The sequence below is a fragment of the Prionailurus bengalensis genome, chromosome B4 (assembly GCF_016509475.1).
Source record: "Prionailurus bengalensis isolate Pbe53 chromosome B4, Fcat_Pben_1.1_paternal_pri, whole genome shotgun sequence".
In the NCBI taxonomy this organism is placed as follows: domain Eukaryota; kingdom Metazoa; phylum Chordata; class Mammalia; order Carnivora; family Felidae; genus Prionailurus; species Prionailurus bengalensis.
This window is the reverse complement of record NC_057358.1, coordinates 55,827,085-55,849,028: the sequence shown is the minus strand read 5'-3', so window position 1 is coordinate 55,849,028 and position 21,944 is coordinate 55,827,085. Positions and strand designations below refer to the sequence as shown.

General features: G+C 38.9%; 1 long non-coding RNA gene across 2 annotated transcripts in view; it reads right to left on the bottom strand.

Annotated features, from left to right (window-relative positions):
* LOC122473279 overlaps positions 1-21,944 on the bottom strand; it is a 45,210-nt gene that overhangs the window by 15,047 nt on the left and 8,219 nt on the right. For both annotated transcript variants that reach the window (XR_006294635.1, XR_006294634.1), the window contains exon 2: positions 15,318-15,415. This is a non-coding gene — a long non-coding RNA (uncharacterized LOC122473279). The remainder of the gene's footprint in view (positions 1-15,317; positions 15,416-21,944) is intronic.

Genomic DNA, 21,944 nt, shown 5'->3' with positions numbered 1-21,944 from the left:
TTAGGTCTTTCATCCATTTTGAGTTTATTTTTGTGTATGGTATGAGAAGGTGGTCCAGGTTCGTTCTGCGTGTCGCTGTCCAGTTTTCCCAACACCATTTACTGAAAAGACTGTCTTTTTTCCATTGGATATTCTTTCCTGTTTTGTCAAAGATTAGTTGGCCATAGCTTTGTGGGTCGATTTCTGGGTTCTCTATTCTTTTCATTGATCTGAATGTCTGTTTTTGTGCCAGTACCATACTGTCTTGAAGATTACAGCTTTGTAATACAGCGTGAAGTCCAGAATGGTGATGCCTCCAGCTTCAGTTTTCTTTTTCAGGATTGCTTTGGCTATTCGGAGTGTTTTTTGGTTCCACACACATTTTAGGATTGATTGTTCTAGCTCTGTGAAGAATGCTAGTGTCATTTTGATAGGGATTGCACAAATATGTTTCCTTTTGTTGCTAAGTCATATTTCATCATATGGATGTACCATTAAATGTACCATAATTATTTTCTATTTACTAGCTGATAGACATTGAGTTGTTTCCAATTTTGGGTGATTAAAATAAAGCTATAAGTATTCATGTAGAAGTCTGTGTATGGCCACAAGTTTTCATTTCATTTGGGTAAACATCTAGGAGTGAGATTGTTAAATTATATGTTAAAGGTATATTTCACTTTATAAGAAACTGCCAAATAATCTAAAATGGCTGTACAGGGGCACCTGGCTGGCTCAGTTGGTAGAGCATATAACTCTTGATCTTGGGGTTGTGAGCTCGAGTCCCACATTGAGTACAGAAATTACTTAAAAATACACTTTATTTAGTTACTTATTAAAATTTTTAAAAAATTTTTATTTACTTTTGAGAGAGAGCCCCACATTGACAGAGAGAGAAAAAGAGAGAGAGAGAGACAGAGAGACAGAGCATGACTGGGGGAGGGGCTTGGATCATTGTTTTTACCATGATGTTGTGACTCATCAGCATTTGTATTTGCATAATCTTCGAAAAATTAGGTTTCAATGTTGAAATTTGTAAATGAAATTTACAATAGTCTTCACAATGTCATATGCTCAGATGTTACACCTTAGACAGAATGACTTTCCAGAAGCTTAACTTTGATTCCATGAATTAGATGAAAAAAAAAAAAACATTATTGAGATGAATGGATTTTCTGTTTGAAGCATCTGATAACACTGGCATAAAAACAAGCATCATTTGGGGCATCTGGGTGACTCAGTCGGTTAAGTGTCCAATTCTTGGTTTCGCTCAGGTCATGATCTCACAGTTCATGAGTTCAAGCCCCACATCAGGCTTCATGCTGTCAGTGTGGACCCTGCTTGGGATTCTCTCTCTCTCTCTCTCTCTCTCTCTCTCTCTGGCTCTCCCCTGATTGTACTCTCTCTCTCTCAAATAAATATATAAAAACTTTTTTTACGAAACAGGCATCATTTAACTGTTTGTAAAGTTCTTGTTCTGCTATTTGATACAGCACATTAATAACTATTGTTCCACTTTTCATAAGTGCACAGAAAAGGATCCAATAAAAAATAAGTGAAATTAATTGAAACAGTCATTTGATCTAATGCATCACATAGTGATAAGTAAATGGGATTTCTACATTTGCTCATGTTAAATTTTTGTCTGTCAGCATAGGCTTTAAAAAAAAAGTACTTACTTTAGAAGTAGATGCCAATGCTTCTTAAACTGATTAGTGACTTCTGGATTTTCGATAGTCATTACTATCACTATGGCCCCCATGGTGAATGTAAATAGTGGCAAACACATTATGTAAGTTACACTTCCATCATCAATGGTAATATAGTACTTAATTTTTCATTAAATATGCATGTTACAGGTTGAATTGTGTTGTATTCCTCTCCAAAATTCATATATATTGAAGTCTTAGCCTTCAGTACCTCAGAATGTATTCTTATTTGGGATTAGAGTTTTGTAGATTTAATTAGCTAAGATGAGAGGCACCTGGGTGAGTCAGTCAATCGAGCATCTGACTCTATGTTTTGGCTCAGGTCATGTTCTCACAGTTAAGACTGAGCCCCCAGTGGAACTCTGCACTGAGTGTGGAGCCTGCTTGGAATTCTCTCTCACTCTCCCTCTGTCTTTATCTCTCTCTCAAAATAAATAGATAAAATTAAAAAAAAATTAGTTAAGATGAGGTCATACTGAAGTGGGGTGGACCCCTAATCTAATACGACTAGTGTCCTTATAAAAAGGGTAAATCTGGATACAGGCATGCACACAAGGAGAATATCGTATGAAGATAAGGAAAGAGATTGGGGTGATGTTTCTAAATGCCAAAGATTGCTAGCAATCAAAAAGCTAGGGGACAGGCATAGATTCTCCCTCACAGCCCTCAGAAAAATCTCACCATCCCAATACTTTGATTTCAGACTTCTAGCCTCCAGAACTGTGAGACAAAAAATTCCTGTTGTTCAAGTGACCCAGTTTGTGAAACTTCGTTATACGGCAGCCCTAGAAAACTAATAGCTGAATCCATGCGCTAGAGGTAACCATATAATGCAAAACTCTCTTAATTTACTATCACATAAAAGAAAATGCTAATTTAAAAAGGAATAAAACTGTGATACTTGAAGCTTATATACACATTATTTTTTTTGTAAGTTTTACTTATTTAAGTAATCTCTACACCCAATGTGGGGCTCGAACCATGACCCTGAGATCAAGAATTGCATGTTCTTCCCACTGAGATAGCCTGGCACAACTTGTATATGCATTATTAAAACTCAATAGTATTGGTAACAAGGACTTTTTTTTTTTTCAGAGCTCTTATTTTAGAAGGAGAGAGTGCACAAGTGGGGGAGAGGGGCAGAAGGAGAAAGAGAGAATCTTAAGTAGGCTCCATGCTCAGTGTGGTGCTCGATGTGGGGCTTGATCCCACAACTCTGGGATTGTAACCTGAGCCCAAATCAAGAGTTGGATGCTCAACCCACTGAGCCACCCAGGTTCGCTAGTGAGTGAAGTCTTCTTATAGTCTAGCCCCGGTCAGGCTACCAGATGACTGCAAACACATGAGTAACCCCAAGCAAGAGCTACAAAAGAATCTCCCACTTAAGCCCAGCCCAGATTTGTGTGGTGCATGGAATTATGAGCAAATAAATGGATATTGTTTTGAGCCACTATATTTGGGGGCTGATTTTTATGCAGCAATGCATAACTAAAGCATCATTGTAAAGATTTGGGCTTTTACTCTGAATGAAATGGTTCTATGAACTGAATTGTTTCTCTTCCCTGCCCACCCCTCATTCATATTTTGAAGACCTCACACCTCATGTGACTGTATTGAAGACAGAGACTTTATACAGATAAGTGAGGTTAAATGAGTTCACAAGGATAGGGCTCTGATCCAATAGGATTAACGTCCTTGTAAGAAAAGACACCAGAGGGGTGCCTGGCTGGCTCAGTCATTGGAGCATGTGACTCTTGATCTAAGGGTTGTGAGTTTGAGTCTCATATTGGAGATGGAAATTACTTTAAAATGAAATCTTTAAAAAAAGAAAAGAAAAAAAAAAGGCACGAGAGAACTTCTTCACATTTTCTCTGACAGGTGAAGATACAGTGAGAAGACAGTCTTCACAGAAGAGACCTTTCACCAGAACCCCACCCAGGTTGGAACCCTGATCTTAGACTATAAGAACTGCAAGAAAACAAAGTTCTACTGGTTAAACCACCCAGTTTATGGCATTTTGCTATGGTGGCCCAGGATGATTAATACAGATAGGAAGATGGTAGTTTTAGTTGTTTTTGTTTTTGTTTTTAATTTTTTTATGTCTATTTATTTTTGAGAGACAGAGACAGAATGAGAGACAGAGCATGAGTGGGGAAGGGGCAGAGAGAGAGAGGGAAACACAGAATCTGAAGCAGGCTCCAGGCTCTGAGCTGCGAGCACAGAGCCTGAGGCGGGGCAGGAACTCAGGAACTGTGAGATCATGACCTAGGCTGAAGTTGGATGCTTAACCAACTGAGCCACCCAGGCACCCCAGAACATGGTAATTTTTGAGCCAAGGAGCAACATGATCTGACCTTTCAAAAAAAAATTATTCTGGCTGCTACATTGAAAAAAACAAACAGAAAACCCATAGGTAGACAAAGGAAGAAACAAGAAAGGTGGCAGAAAAGGGGCTCAGTTGGTTAAATGTCTAACTTCGGCTCAGGTCATGATCTTGCAGTTTTTGAGTTTGAGCCTCTCGTTGGGCTCTGTGCTGACAGCTCAGAGCCTGGAGCCTGCTTTGGATTCTGTGTGTCTCTCTCTGTTCCTCCTTTGCTCACACTCTGTCTTGCTGTCTCCCTCTGAAAAATAAAGAATTTAAAAAAATAAATAAATAAAAAGGAAATGTGGCGGAATGATCTAGATAAGATATAATAGTAGCTTGGACTACTTGGGTAGTAGCTATGCCGATGATGAGAAATGATAAGAATCTGATTTCTGAATCTACAAAGTTGCTGACAAACGTGAGGTACAAAAGAAAGAGTCAAGGACAACTCAAAGATTTCTTGCCTGAGCAAGCAGACGGATGAGATCATTTAATGAGATGGGGAAGAATGCAAATAGCAATTTGGGGAGGACTTACTAGTAAGATCAGAATTCTGTTTGAGAATATTAGATTTGCTTAACTGACTAAGCCACCCAGGGACCCTAAGAATATTAGATTTGAAGTACCTATTATGATTCTGCACCCAATATTGACGTGTGGACTCTTTCCAAACAATTCTCTACACCAGCTGGGTACCTATGATTTAACTCATTTCTGACACTATCTACCTGATAATTGTGTCAGATCCCACAGGACTCAGTCCTACAAGACTGCCCTTCCCCTACTTGAGATGGCAGTGCCAGTCCAGGTTGTCACTTGTGTTTCTAACCAAATGACTATAGGTTGGAGACTCCAACAGCCCCACTCCTTGGGTCTATTAACGTGCTGGAGTGACTCACATGACTTAGAGAACCATCTACTTACTAGATCACCAGCTTATTATGAAAGGATATATAGCTCAGGAGCAGCCAGATGGAAGAGATGCATAGGACAAGGTATATGGGAGAGGACATGGAGTTTCTGTGTCCTCTCCAGGAGTGTCCTCGAATATCCACGAGTTCACAAACCTGGGGTCTCTCTGACCCTGACCTTCTGGGTTTTTATGAAGGCTTCAATTCTGTAGGCACGATTGATTAAATCACTGGCTATCAATTCAACTTCTAGCCTCTCTTCCTCAGAGGTCAGGAGGGTGGGACTGAAAATTCCAACCATCCAATCACCAGGTGGGTTCCCCTTACACGAAGCCCCCATTCTTAGGTGTTTTCAAAAGTACCCTCATTAACATAAACGTAGGTGTGGTTGTGAGATGTTTGTTTTGAATATTAAGACACACTTATTACTCTTACTACTCAGGAAATTCCAATGGTTTTGAGAGCTCTATGCCAGAAATGAGATGAAGACCCAATATATATTTCTTATAAATCAAAATATCACACCTATGTACATCCAGTCTATAGGAGAAATATTCAGCCAAGAGACATAAATTTAGGAGTTGTAAGAATATATAATTTAGAGCCATGAGATGAAGAATCTTCTAGGAACTGACAGTAAACTGAAAATGGGAGATACAAAGATTAAGTCCTGTGATACTTGAGTGTTCAGAGCAACTACTCTTAAATTATGGTTTGTGGCTCCATGGGGTTCTTTGAGATCTTTTCATGGAGGCCTGGAGGTCAGAACTGTTTTTGTGGTAGTACACAAACATTATTTGTCTTTCTTTTTTTATATACTATATTAACAATTGCATTGAAAATACAAAAAACAATGGTGGGTGAACCTGCAGCCACTTTAGCACAAATCAAGACACTGTCATCAAACTCTATTAGAAAACATTGTACTTTTCATCTTTGTTCTTGTATTTAAAATAAAGGTGCAGTTTCATTGAAACATGTTCTTGAGGACAGGGTAAACATTATTCACTGGTTCTCAATGCTTCGGTACATATTTATTTAACATTCTGTCCATCAACATGGAAAGTCCTTTTAAAGAACTTTCAGTATAAGCCAAAGAACTGTGCTTGTCTTAAGAAAAGACACTTGTGCCATTGTTTGAGTTGCAAGTCAAACTAACTGATATTTTTCATGGAACACAATTTTTACTTGAAAAAAAAAAAATGACTAACAGAGGCGCCTGGCTGGCTGAGTCAGTACAGTATGTGATTCTTGATCTCAGGGTCATGAGTTCAAGCCCCACATTGGGTGTAGAGATTACTTTAAAAAATAAAATCTTCTAAAAAAAAACTGACTAACAGAAAAGATTATGGTTTTATATAGACTTGGATTTTTAGCAGACATTTTCTTGAAAATGAACCAAGTGACCTTGCCACTTCAAGGAAAATAAACAGATGGGATTTGTGGCCAGTGATAAAATTTAAGCATTCGAGCAAAACTTAGACTTTTGGAAGACATATATCTACCAAGCTTGATAGGTTCCCAATACTTGTTTGATGAGGTGGGTTGTAATAATAACAAATATGATTTTTTGATATCATATAATGAGATGTGTAAACATTTGGAAGATCTGCATAATTAAGGGAAACAATATTTTCTCTTTTTTTTAAGATTTTATTTTTTTAAGTACTCTCAATACACACCATGGTTCTTGAACTCATGACCCTGAGATCAAGAGTCACATGCTCTTATTTTTTTTTTTTAATGTTTATTTATTTTTGAGCGTTAGAGAAAGAGTGCGAGCAGGGGAGGGGCAGAGAGAGAGGGAGACACAGAATCCAAAGCAGCCTCCAGGCTCTGAGCTGTCAGCACAGAGCTGACTTGGGGCTCCAAGTCACAAACTGCAAGATCATGACCTGAGCCAAAGTCAGAGGCTTAACTGGTTGAGCCATCCAGGCGCCCCAGGAGTCACATGCTCTTCTGACTGAGCCAGCCAGGCACTCTAGGGAAATATTATTTTCCAAATGACCAATTTATAACATTAGCAAATCATGCATCTAAAAGAGCCATTCCAAGTGCAAGACAGATGAATAGATTTTAATGTAAGTTTAAAAAGTTCATTGGTAAGATTTCAGATTACACTTTACAACTAATCTTCAAGAAACCACTTCTTGGAATTGAGATGTGGGATCAAAGGAAAATGTCCAGAATTATCTGAAAAGGCTATTAAAATATTCCTTCCTTTTCCAAACACATATCTGGTGAGGTCAGATTTTCTTCATATGCTTCAGTGAAAATAACCTATTACATTGAATGAAAAGCAGAAATGAGGATCCAGCTGTTCTCTATTTCACCAGACCGGGAGTGGACAATTTTTTTTTCTATAAAAGTCCTGATACCTAATATTTTAGGATTTGCAAGCCACACAATCTCTGCCACAAATGTGCAACTCTTCCACTGTAGTGAGAAAGCTTTCATAAACAATACAGAAGTAAACGAATAAAGGGGAGCCTGGGTGGCTTAAGCATCCAACGTCTGCTCAGGTCATGATCTCACAGTTCATGAATTTGAGCCCTGCATCGGGCTCTGTGCTGACAGCTCAGAGACTGGAGCCTGCTTTAGATTCTGTGTCTCCCTCTCTCTCTCTCTCTCTCTCTCTCTCTCTCTGCCCCTCTCCCGTTCATGCTGTCTCTCTCAAAAATAAAATAAACATTAAAAAAAAAAAAGAAGTGAATATATATGGCTGTGTTCTAGTAATAGGCAGTGGGCTGAATTTGGCCAATAGGCTGTACTTTGTGCATCCTTAGGCCTCTGAACTGGACATTAAAGAGATTTTTAAAAATGTAAAAACAATGTCAGTCTTCTCACTAATTTGTTTTGGAAAATACAGTTTTCTTTCTCATAAAAATGGTATTTCTATTAACATGTAATTGGTGTATAATTATTATTTTCAAATGAATCAATAGATACTTCTTTTTTTTCAATATATGAAGTTTATTGTCAAATTGGTTTCCATACAACACCCAGTGCTCATCCCAAAAGGTGCCCTCCTCAATACCCATCACCCACCCTCCCCACCCTCCCATCCCCCATCAACCCTCAGTTTGTTCTCAGTTTTTAAGAGTCTCTTATGCTTTGGCATAGATAATTCTTGTAAAAGTCTCAATTTTAATTTCCAGAAGAGTAAATATTGATAGATACAGGCCACATAACAAAAGCTCTTTGAGGTTCTCAATAATTTTTAAGGTAGTGTAGAGGGGGTCCTGGGACTAAAAAGTTTGAGAACTACTGGTTTAAAAGTTGGGGGCATGAGAAAGAACCAGCAAATGAGATAAGGGGACCAGCTCATGAGAAAGTAGGAAAATTAGAAATGTGACCCCCCGGAAGCCAAGTCAAGAAATTCTTTCAGGGAAGAGGGTGTGAGGTTAGCTATGTCCATTGATAATTATCTTGTCAAATGTTAATGATGAGAAACCAATAGACAGGGAAATGTTAAGCTTCAAGGGAGAGGAGAACTAATCATTTGCCATAGGACACTGGAGAAGGGGAAGGTGACAGTATCCAGAGCACTGGTTGAAGATTTTGCTGTAAATGAGTGGAAAGGGGGTGCCTGGGTGGCTCAGTCGGTTAAGCGTCTGACTCTTGATTTTTGTTCCAGTCATGGTCTCTAGTTCGTGGGTTCAGGCCTCATGTTGGGTTCTGCACTGATGGTGTGGAGCCTGCTTGGGATCCTCTCTCTCTGCCCCTCTCCCTTGCTTGTTCTCTCTCTCTCTCAAAATAAACAAACTTAATAAGTAAATAAATAAATAGTTCTACTTCTACTGAAACACGAGGTAGTAAATAAAGGATGAGGACAACTGCAGCCAAATTTGTAGGTGCAGAAGCAGGAAACTGAGGGAGTACCAATCTGATGGCTTCTATTTTCACTTAAAAGTAGGAGGTGAGGCATCTGTTGGGATGAGGGGGTGAAATGTTTGGAGGCTTAGAGGAGTGAAAAAATGAAAGGCTGAAGAAAAGAGAGCTGACTAGGGAAATTAGAAGGAAATCTACGTAATGTTGATTTTCCAGGTGGGGTTTAGGATCATGAATATATTGTCCAATGCACCAATCTGTATAATGGTTGTTGGCTCTTCTCTAGCAAATATTTAATAGTTCAGGTGTTAGTACATGTTAGTACACAGATAACAGAGACAACAGACCTGCTGGACAGAGACAGTACATATTTTAGGATTTGTGGGCCATATGGTCTCTATCATAACTATTCAACTCAGCCTTTGTAGTGTGAAATCAGCCACAGACAATATGTAAATGAATGAGCCTGACTGTATTCCAATAAAACTGTATTTATGGACACTAAAATTTGAATTTAATGCAATTTCTTGTGTGTCATAAAATATTCTTACTTTGAATTTTTTAACTAGTTAAAAATGTAAAAATAATTATCAGCTTGTGAGTCACACAAAAACAAGCAGCAGGTAGATTTGGTCTGCAGTGCCCATAGTTTGTGAACCTCTGCTCTAGACCATAGCAGATTAGAAAAAGTTGCACCCTCAGGGAAGGACTACCCCAAGACCTTGAATAGAGCTTGGGTTGGTTTCTATTTGTTCCTTTTGTAGGGCGCTCTTGTGTAATATACAATATGGATCTCTTTATGTGATGGTCCTTGCAGTTAGTCTGTTGGGTGATATAACAAAAGGAAACAAAATATGGGCATTGAGGATACTGGTACAAAATGCACCACTGCAGTATAAACTGGATAGAAATAGAAATGAAGGTGGAAAGGAGCTGATAGACACCTAATCCAGGGGGTCAAGGACAGTTAAGTCTTTTTTTTTTTTAATTTTTTTTAACATTTTATTTATTTTTGAGACAGGGAGAGACAGAGCATGAACAGGGGAGGGTCAGAGAGAGGGAGGCACGGAATCCGAAACAGGCTCCAGGCTCTGAACTGTCAGCACAGAGCCTGACACGGGGCTCGAACTCATGGACCGTGAGATCATGACCTGAGCAGAAGTCGGCCGCTTAACCGACTGAGCCACCCAGGCGCCCCAAGGACAGTTAAGTCTTAATGACCTCAAGGAACCGATTGATAACAGAAGTGACTAGGGGAAGAATCGGAAGGAAGATCAAAGTCTTGGAGTGGTATGTTGGCATGTAAGATTTTAAGAATGAAAGAGCTCCATGTTGATAACAGGGTATGGACAGCTCACCCAGGGGTCAAAGTCTTTGATGAGAAAGAGGAAATTGACCAAGTTGTCAATAAGTGATAGTATCAACAAAGGTTAGAGGTTGAGGTCATGAATCATAAAGGAACAGTGAGAGTGCAAATGCAATGACCTGAAAATGGTTCGGGGACAAAGGGAAGATCCATCAATTGCTCTATCACATGGCTGACACTCCCTGGTTATCTCCCTTTCAAAAAGTAGCTTCTAACCTGTTGCTCCTATACCCCAAAGAATTAGGTCCTTCAAGAACCTTTTCTTTGTTGCCATAGAACTGATCTGGCAGGAAGACAATCATGAAGAACCTTAGAGGCTAACCAATGAAGGAGCAGAAAACTTTTGCTTCATTATATTCACACTTTTCAATTGCCTATTGAAATCTCCAGTTAAATGTATTAGAGTCTTCTTAAGCTCACTATGTCCAAAATAGAACTTAATTTCCTCCTTGACACACTCTACCATTTCCCCCATCTAAACGTTTTGCTTCCCCTTGAGTACACTCTCATACAAGGACCAACCCTTCCTGCCACAATTCCCTTCATAGCTATCCTTAATCCATCCGTCTTTACAGCCACTGTTACTCCTTGGCTTCAGGCTTTCATCATCTCTCACTTGGATTATTATAACATCCTTTCAATAATCTCCCTAATAACCCTAGGAGTATTTACAATTTTCATAAGCTATTTCATGTTGTTTTGCATTAATTTTGACTTTTATTTAAAACAATTTTTTTTAATGTTTATTTATTTTTGAGACAGAGAGAGACAGAGCATGAATGAGGGAGGGTCAGAGAGAAAGGGAGACACAGAATCTGAAACAGGCTCCAGGCTCTGAGCCATCAGCACAGAGCCTGACACGGGGCTTGAACTCACGAACCGTGAGATCATGACCTGAGCTGAAGTCGGACACTTAACGGACTGAGCCACCCAGGCGCCCCAATTTTGACTTTTAAAAAATATTGCTTTGGGGCACCTGGCTGGTTCAGTCAGTAAAGCATGCAACTCTTGATCTTGGGGGTCGTGAGTGTGAGCCCCACTTTGGATGTACATTTTACTTAAAAAAATAAATTCTTAAAAAATATATTGCAATAAAATATCATTTATCTTGTGTACTGAGTCTTTTAGTGCCTTCTTAAATTGTGCCTACAAAGCAAGTGCTTCATTCATTTCACCCTTGTCCCAGCCTTACTAACTACTTCTGTCTTGTCTCTTGCAATCTGCTTTCCATTCAGCACAAAGTCAACTAAAATACATATATAGTCATGCCACATTTCTGTTTAAAATTCTTCAATGGATCCCTCTCAGTTTAATTCAACAAGACTTAATGGTCTCTGCTTACTATTTTAGCCTCTTTTGTAGATTTCTTCCTCCTTTATTTATTATTACCATGACTACCATTATGCGTGAGCACAGAATGAACACATTGTTTTTAGAAATTTACATATATTATCTCATCTTATATGATAAGGTGGGGTAACTACTATTACTCTATTTATATATCATTTCATAGGCAAAGACACTTAACTATGAGTTTCTATAATTCCCTTCATCTAGGTCTCTTTTAGGCTTTTCCACATGTTTCCACTGCCTGGAAGACTCTTCGGTTTTCTTCTCTGGGTACTTCCTGTGGTAGGCTGAATAATGCCCCATTCTGCCACAAGGACATCCATATATGCCAAGGAATATATGTGGTCAACAGAAGTAGGAAAGGTCAAGGAACAGATTCTTCCCCAGAGCATCCAGAAAGAATACAATCCTGTGACTCCTTGACTTTGGACTTCTAATGTCCAGAACTGCAAGAAAGTAAATTTGTGCTGTTGTTTTTTTTTTAAATTGATATATAATTGGCATATAACATGTTAGTTTCAGGTGTATAACATAATTATTTGATATTTGTATGTCTTGTAAAATGATCACCATAAGTTTTTTTTTAATGTTTATTTATTTTGAGAGAGAGAGAGAAAGTGGGGAAAGGCAGAGAGAGAGAGAGAGAGAGAGAGAGAGACACACCCAAGCAGGCTCCATGCTGTCAGCACACAACCCCACGCTAGGCTTGATCTCACAAATCTCGAAATCATGACCTGAGTCAAAATCAAGAGTCGGAAGTCTTAACCGACAGAGCCACCCAGGGCTCCACAATAAGTTTAATTAACATCCATCACCATACATTGTTAGGTTTCTTTGTTCTTGTGATGAGAACTCTCTTAACAACTTTCAAATATACAATATGGTATTTTTTTTTTTTAGTTTTTTTTTTTTAACATCTTTATTTTATTTTCAGAGAGGGACAGAGTGCGAGTAGGGGGAGGTGCAGAGAGAGAGGGAGACACAGAATCTGAAGCAGACTCCAGGCTCTGAGCTGTCAGCACAGAGCTTGACGTGGGGCTCAAACTCACAGACCATGAGATCATGACCTGAACCGAAGTAAGACACTCAACAGACTGAGCCACCCAGGCTTCCCTACAACATGGTATTATTAAGTATAGTCACCATGCTGTACAAATGTGTGTTGTCTTAAGCCACTAAGTTCATGGCAATTTGTTACCACAGCGATAGGAAACACTTCCTCAGGGAAGCCTTTTTTTTGATCTCCCCAAACTGGATTAGCCACTCCTCCTCAATGTTTGCTCAATTCCCTGTCCTTACCTTTCCCACAGCACTTGCCTTGCTGCATTGCATTTCCCTGTTTGAAGCCCATCTCTACCGCAAAGCTGTGTGTTGCTCCAACAGGGATCACATTATTCCTCTTCTTCCCCAGAGCCTAACTTAAAGATACTGCAGAGCTGCAGCTCAGTAGGTATTTGTTGGCTGAATGAACCCTCAAAAAGGGTTAAGATTATGTATTTATAATAAATCACGTGGAGTGACTAGTATGTTTTAAATGCAACTGAATTGGTCTTCCTAGCAAGAACAATAAAAAAAATCAATGCACAGAGCGGACTTTTTCCTAAGTGCCCCATGAACATCAAAGTAAAGTGGTTACCTTGACAAGGAGAAATCTGCTTTCCTTAGAGAAATGAAGTAGCAAAGCAAGAGAGAGTGAAATAATTAAGAAATTTTGAGGTTTAACAGGGACGTCTAAGTTTTTTACATAATGAGACATATGCTTCGACATGACATGTGTGCCAGCTACCATAAGTTTTTGTTCATGACAATAGTGAATTAAATGTGACTGTACTGGGCTTGCTACTATTGGATATGATTCCAACATGAGTCAGGGCCACATGACATTTTATTTATTATTTTCCTTCTGTTGTAAATCTTTGGTGTGCTCTAGTTTCACAATGTAATTTTATTTTATTTATTTTTTAAATTTTAATTTAATTTTTTTTAATTTTTATTTTTTTAATGTTTATTTTTAAGAGAGAGAGAGAGAGAGAGAGAGAGAGAGTGCAAGCAGAAGATGGGCAGAGAGAGAGGGAGACACAGAATCTAAAGCAGGCTCCAGGCTCTGAGCTGTCAGCACAGAGTCTGATGCGAGGCTCGAACTCACAAGCTGTGAGATCATGACCTGAGCCGAAGTCGGACACTCAACCACCTGAGCCACCCAGGCGCCCCAAATTTTTAATTTTATTTTAAGTAGGCTCTAGACCCAATGTGGGGCTTGAACTCACAACCTTGAGATTAAGAGTCACATGCTCTACTGACTGAGCCAGCCAGGCGCCCCGCACAATGTAATTTTAATATGCTGATTATGAAAAAGAGGCCTCTCAGAATTGTGGGGGGTCCTTACAGAGTCACCTGAGTTTCTCTCTCATCTTGTACCTCCCCAACTGTTCAGAAGTCTGGTATTGCAAGGCTGAAGTCAAAGAGTTAGCTGGACAAGTTTTTGTCTGGAGACTCTAAGGAAAAATTAACTTCCAAGTTCTCTGGTGCAGTTGGCAGAATTCAGTTCCTTGTAGTTGTAGGAGTAAAGTCCCATTTACTTGCTGGCTGTCACTTAGGACCTGCTCTAAGCAACTAAAGGCTGCTGTTAGGTCTTTTCCCATGGCCACCATTGTTACTTCACAATATGGTATGTTTGCTTTCTTCCAGGCCAGCCAGACTTTGCCTTCTGCAACCAGCCAGAGAAAACTTCCTACTTTTAAAGAGTTCATGTATTTGGGTCAGGCCTACCTAGATAATCTCCACATCTCAAGGTCACCTCTGCCACATAAGAACGTAATCACAAGAGGAAAAGTCATCATATACACAGTCCTACGAATAGCATACACAACATACGGGTGAAAAATTTGGTGCCATTTTAGAATTCTGCCCGCCCCAGCACTACACATCAAAGTTGATCAGAATGGGAGTGTATTTTGAAAACAAATAAATAAACAAAAAAACCTAAGATTTTTCTCAGTACTTTTCCTTATATTCCCACAGAGAACCACTCCTTTAATGGCACTGGATTTGAACAACTCACAATTACATAATTAATTTCATTCAGTGTGATTAATATAACTAATCCAATTCTTCCTGCATGACTCTTAACTTCAATTGGTTACACAATTAGCTTGCACAGGCTACCCTGCTGGCCAATGAATTCACATGAGCTAGCTAATCCATAAGACAAAAAACATTCTTTTGGAGAGCTAACAATATCAGCTGGTGGTTATGTTATTATGCTAGAGTTTTACAGGGTGCTACTATTAGGGGAAACTAGGTAAATGGTACATGAGACTCTTCTTTTACTTCTTATAACTGTATGTGAATCTACAAGTTTCATCTCAAACTGAAATTTCAAAGTAAAACAATCCGGTTTTTAGTGTGGTGTCAAATTATAGATGCCACATATCAGACTATCTGGTTTTGCTCTTTCCAGAATAAAAAAGTATGACCAGAGATAGGACTGGAAGGTTGAAAAGTAGGAAGTTGGGTTTGGAATTCCCTAAGTGAGGAAATCTGATAAGAGCTCAATGAATGATGAGCAAAAAGCTCCAGACAGGCTTTTCCCCAGCTGAAGTAGCAATTTCTAGATTTTACCGAGTGGGTAAACCAGCTATTCATATTTTGGAGTTTGTGCATTGTTTAGAAGATTAGAAATCCAAAGCTTTTGCTAAGTTTTTGTTCTATTATTCAGAGAAGCAGATATTTTAAGCAACAACACTGTGTTGTGACCACTTAACAGAGGAAGAAATTTAAAAAAGAAGCCTCAAGGAGCGAGTTACCTATTTTCTTCTAGACACCATTTCTGTGATTCCAGTCACCATCACCATGTGACAAGGAAGGCCCATCAGTATTTTCCTCTGTGTGGATAGGTTGTACCCTGGCAAGGTAGGAAGAGAGCTGAAATGAGCCTTTGATTCAGTCAATTATGATTTCGACGACAAAAAGTATTTTAAAATAACTATTAAACTTAAATTTTAGATTGTTACATAGTGAAACATCACATAAAAGTACTATATTCTGTGATCAACTTTGTTCTCTAATTTATTTTTTCTCTTTGACCCCAAGCAAAAATTTTCCAGGCAACTTTCCAATGCTGTCTACCAGCTATTTTTTCCTTACATCTTAGTTATTAAAACTTCATGGTTTGCTACTCCTAAGTCTGTAATAATTGAGGAAGTGGACTAAGGTGTCTTCATTCTGCTAATCCCTGCTTGTTTTTCACAAAATTACTAATCTTCAGGGAACATCTCAAACCATTATTTTTATTTCTGAGTCAGAAAACCAAAAAGTGGAGAAAGTTGTGGATAACAAGTGCTCTTGGAACATTAGACAATCTTTTACCTGGAAAGAGATGGATTTGATACACTGTCATTAAAAGTTCAGGGTGCCCCAAAGGTAGGATTATTTGATTCTCAATATACAACTTTTAAAAACTAAGACAAGGTTGGCAGAAAAAAGTATAAAGGGTGTTTTTGTCTTTGTAGCTTACTCTGTGTCACGAGAATATCTGTATTTATGCAACACATCAGTTAAAGGATGCCCACCTTTCGTGGCCCTAAATATAAAAAACAAAACATTTTAGTCTGATGTCATTTGAGCCATCAAGGTCACTTTACATGGAAAGAAGTGACTAGTTCATGACGATGGGTCCTGACCATGGGTGTACTTTTCAAACTTTGGAAACAATAAAGGCAATACATTTCAGCAGAAGATAGCTTTTGCCCAATTGGAATGCTTCTTGAGTCTACCATGTTAGAGTCAATCTATCCTGCCATAGGATGGCAGGCAGTGCAGAGAGCCTGAGACCAGACAGCCAGTGCCGAACTGACAGATTTATAAGAGCACATTCCAGTGTATCCATCCTATATGCAGTCATATGAGTGGGCCCAGCAAAACCTATAGAAGTAACGTAGACAGCCTGGGTCAGAGGACCCAGTGAGGGTCCTGCAGGACCAGCCAAGAATAGAAATCAAACTTGAGCCAGGAGCAAGTGAAAGCAGAGTTTACTGAATAGCTTAAGTGTTTGAGTATAGCAGACAAGTTTATGGGAGATTTGGAAAGGAAGGGAGAGTGAGTCTCTTCGTTGTGTGATGTTAGGGGTTTGTATCGGAAAGAGGTCCAGGTTATGTGTTCCTTCAGGAATTCACAGGAAGGTCTGATCAAAGCAAATGACACGGAACAATCGGTGTTATTTCATAAATTATTGCAGGTAGGGGATATTGATATCAGCATCGGTGGATGTTTGTTCAAAGCTAATGTCCTGGGGGGTGCCTGGGTGGCTCAGTCGGTTAAGCATCCGACTTCAGCTCAGGTCACGATCTCGCGGTCTGTGAGTATGAGCCCCGTGTCAGCCTTTGGGCTGAGGGCTCAGAGCCTGGGGCCTGCTTCCGATTCTGTGCCTCCCTCTCTCTCTCTCTGCCCCTCCCCCGTTCATGTTCTGTCTCTCTCTGTCTCAAAAATAAATAAACGTTAAAAAAAAAAAAAACCCACAAAGCTAATGTCCTGGAACACATTTGGAATCTGGTTCTTCTTAGATGTTATCAGGTGTTTGGGGGCCTAAGATGAAATTCGGAGAATCATTAACTTTCTTGCTTCCCCCTCAGAGTGGGAACATAGCTTCTTTGGTTGATTCAGATGCAAGGTGAAATACAGAACATGAAGAAATGAGGCCCAGCAGAAAACCAGCAAAGATGGAGCCTTTCTAAACATGAAGTTGTGGGGCACTTGGGTGGCTTAGTGGGTCTAGCATCTGACGCTTGATTTCAGCTAAGGCCGGGGGGGTCGAGGGATCTCTCCCTCTACCCTTTTCCCCCACTCACGTGCTCTCTCTCTCTCTCTAACATAAAAAAAAAAGTGAAAAAATAAATAAAAATGAAGACATTTTAGTTTTCTTCTCAGAACCATCCAATCAACTCACAAAACTGTGAGCATAATGAATCTTGTCATATCACCAAGTTTTGGGGTAGTCAAAGCAGATTAAAATGGTTCAGGAAGACTTCACAGAACCTGACATGGACAAAACTAAACTTATTTTTCTTGACTTCCAGACTTCACTTTTTCTAGTAATGATGCCACCATGCCATCATTTCTTTTACTCTGTTTTGAAACAGAGGTATGTTTTTTTTTCATTTCTGTCTTTCTTTCCCTGATATATAGTGTCTAATTCTCATCAATTCTTCCTTAAGAATTTCCTTCTCACCTCTTTTCTATTATATTTAGCAGACAAGTATATGGGAGATTTGGAGAGGAAATATGTTTATTTCCAAATATGTTTATTTATTTATTTTGAGAGAAAGAGAGAGAGTGTGTGTGCATGTGAGTGGGGCAGGGGCAGAGAGAGAGGCAGAAAGAATCCTAAGCAGGCTCCACACTGTCAGCCCAGAGCCCGACACAGGGTCTCCACCTCGCAAACCATGAGATCATGACCTGAGCCAAAACCAGTTGGGTGCTCAACTGACTGAACTACCCAGGGGTCCCTCATGCCAATTTAATGACTGAAGTACAGCACTGATTTTTTTTTAAGTTTATTTATTTTGAGAGAGAGAGAGAGAGAAAGAAAGAGCACAAGTTGGGGAGGGTCAGAGAGAAGTAAAGACAGAATCTCAAGCAGGCTCTGCAACCTCAGTGCAGAGGCCATGCAGGGCTTGGACTCACAAACTGCAAGAGCATGACCTGAATCAGATGCTTAACTGACTGCGCCACCCAGGTGCTCCCAGCAGGGATTTTTTTTTTTGCTTTCAGTCTTCAGCAGTTCAATTTATGAGGTCCTGAATCCTCATGTAATTTATTGTAGCAAAATATTGTTCCAATTAGGCTTCTTTCCACCAGAAAAAAATCCTTAAATGGCTTCTTTTGACTACACAAGAATGTTCTTTATCTTCAGCCTTATCTATTGAATCACCTCCTTCCCAATTCTGATTGCTACATATATTTCCAGGTATATCCTATCTTTCTCCCAAGTTATCATCTTTCTCCAAAAAATCCCAACTCCAACCAAACTAGCCTGATCATACTTTCTAGACTATGCCATAAGCATTCTTTAACATTTTTGCTGTTGATTTTTTTCTCAAATGACTTTCCACTTATCTAGAAATGTCCCATTCAAATTTTACCTTCTATATGAGGCTTCTTCTCTAATTATTCCCGAATTATTTTTTCGAACTCCTTTAATAATTTATTGTCCAAACCATTCAGTTAATACCCACTATGGTCATTTATTACAGTTACATTTATTTTGTATGAATGTTTTATCTACACACCTGAATTGCAGCCTTCTGGAGATCAAGGTCTACATTTTATGCCTTATATAAAGTGTTATTAGCAATGTAATGCCCCCAATTTCGAATCCGAGAGACCACCAAGGAACCGATACCGATGCAAATGCACGAGGGTTTATTTACAAACTCAAGCTTGGGCCCAAGTATACCCTACTCAGCGGAGCAGGGACTTGGACCCCTAGGTTAAGAGGCGTAGCAGTTTTATAGGGGCCAGTGGCCAATGAGATTGTAACACACACAGAAAGTTGCATAGTCATGTCAGTCCACACGCAGGTGGCCAATTGAATTACAATTTACCCTATAGTAACTGTTTGAACTAGCCTATCGCTCTGGTCAGAATTGGCACGCAAGTTTGGCGGGCAAAAGGTGGGGTTTACATTCTTTGGCGGTTAGGGGTTCCGCATTCCTATTTGAGCCAGTTTCCAGTAAGGGTGTGCTCAGCGGCTTGACTAGGGTGGGGGAGTGTCTTAGGTCACGTGGGGGTTATACATCAGATGGTGGATGTAGCATAAAATGGAGTTAGTCTTGCTCTGCTTGTCCAGGGTTAGGGGATTTTTGTTAAATTCCTTGGGTCCCACAGTAAATATTGATATTGAAAGAGGCAGTGAGATTTGAGTAGGTAGGGAGAGAAGGTGCATTCTAGAGGAAAAGCAGTAACAAGTGAGAATATGTATGGTTTATTCCGGAAATGGGAAAGATAATATCAAATAAAGGGTCAATTCAATTACTCAACAACAACAACAACAACAACAACAACAACAGCACTCAGCTATCCATTCTTCATCTCGCTTGCTTTTCTCCAAGGCACAGTGATGTTCATTTATGCCTCAGGGCTTTTACACTGCTGTGGAAAATATGATCACAGAAATAGAATTTTAAAAATACTTTGTTGTTTGCAAAAACTGTGTTACAGGAAAAAGAAAAGAAAAGAAAAGAAAAAAACCTGTGTTACAGGAAGGAAAGAGGGGGAATGTTTACTGACCAGAGGCAAATTATCACCATTTGCCAGTTCCAGGGTCAATTTTACACCTAAATTCTCCTCCCCATCTCCCAGTTGCCTAGTGGTTAGCAGGAGAGGAAATGCCTCAAAACATCCAGCAGGGTGGGGGAAGGGAGAGCCCTGTAGTCAAAAGTTCCTAAGAGCTCTTTGAAAGGGGTGCTGTTTGCATATATTTAAAAGGGCCACACAGCTGGTCAACTAAAACACTGAGGAACTACCATTTACCTGAGATCTTAAATTTCTCCAACAACTGACAGGTAGTGCTTTCTTCATTCAACAAGTTCATTTATCCAACAAATATTCTCTGAATGTCCACTATAAGAGGCATTGTTCTGGGGGAATACATGCTTTATAACAAACAATAAACAAAAAAAAGAAGAGTTGAAAACAATTTTTACCATTTTTATAATATAAAAAAATATATAATTTTATTTTGTGTGCTCTGAACAACAGCTTCAATTACATAAACCAAAAAGAAAAAAAACCTGGCAAACCTATAATGAAAATAAATCAGTCTATAAACATAATAGTTTATCATGGAGAAGCTAATTTCTTTATTGTCCCTTTTCTTCCTACATCTTGGTATTGCTCTTCTCTTCCTTTTTTCAGGACATCATTGTCCAGAGAGTTATTGTCAAGTCATTCAATTTAAAACTGTCTCCCTATCATTTTTTTCTATCATCCTTTACAGTCTATGTACTTGCCCAAAGTTATAGTATTCATTTACTTGTTTATCAGTTTTTCCTCTACTAAAATGTGTTCTATGAGGGCAGGGATATCACCTTTCTAATTCATCATGATATCTGGTTCCTTGAACAGTTCCTGCCACAGAAAAATGTTGCTGAATAAATGAATAACTAAACAATAATTAACAATTGTTGGATACTTCTGTGTACTAGAAATGTTGAATGCATTATCTTAGTTCTCCCTAGAATCCTTTATTTTACAGGAACGGTGAGTAAATCTCACAGTTAGTAAATGACAGAGTGAAGATCTGAATCAGGGATGTTATCTCCTCATGAGTCCTTGGCATTCCATTGGACTTGGGAATCCATCAGAGCCTCTTCTTACATTTGTATATACATATATGCATCTATGTATACATTTTTCAAATACCTTCTTTTTTGTTAATGTATACTTATTTATTTTGAGAGAGACTGGGAGAGTTTGAGCTAGGAGAGGCAGAGAGAGAGAACAGAATCCCAAGCAGGCTCCATACTCAGAGCTGCCTGATGCAGGGCTCTATCCCACGACCATGGGATCATGACCTGAGCCAAAATCAAGAGTTGGTTGCTTAACCAACTGAGCCATCCAGGTATCCCATGTCTTACGCATATATATTTCAAGTAGGCTCTATGCCCAACATGGGGCTTGAACTCATGATCCTGAGATAGAGAGTTGCGGGCTCTGTTGAATGACCCAGCACGGTACCCCAGGGGTATGTAATTGTGTTATTTCAATTAAAATATACTGAAATGCTTATTGGGCATAATGTGTCAGAGATGCAATGGTGAGGCTGAAATGGAAGGTACCTGACTTCATGGAGCTTATATATTATGGTAGAAGACATTAGCTACTTGCATAATTAATTATCTAGTTACCATTATTTTAGTATCAGAAAGGATAACTTAAGGTACATAACAGGAGAAGCTGACCTAGTCTGGGGATTCGGGAAAAGTTTATATGAGGAAGCAATATTTGGGTTTCTACTCATCTTTCAGATTTCAACCCAAATGTCATGAGTATTCCAGATAGTAAAGTGAGTAAAATGCCCCATGGTAGAAGAACTTTTAAAATAAAGCTTTTATTATTATATGGATCTCTGAAATATAAAGAGTTAAAATTTCTATAAGACTGTTATTATGCCTGAGAAATGTATATTTATAAATATTTATTTATATATTCATTAAACAATATTTATTTATTAAAATTTAGTAAAAATTAAAGCACTAAAATTTAAAATTTAGTCAAAATTTAGTCAAAATTAAAGCATCTAATGAAAATTGAAACGTTTCCAATTGTTTCCAAAATGTTCCTGCAGTTGATTTATTTACATAAGGATCTACCCAGGAGTCATAGACAACACTTGGTTGAATTATGTCTTAAATTCTTTAAAATATATAACTTTC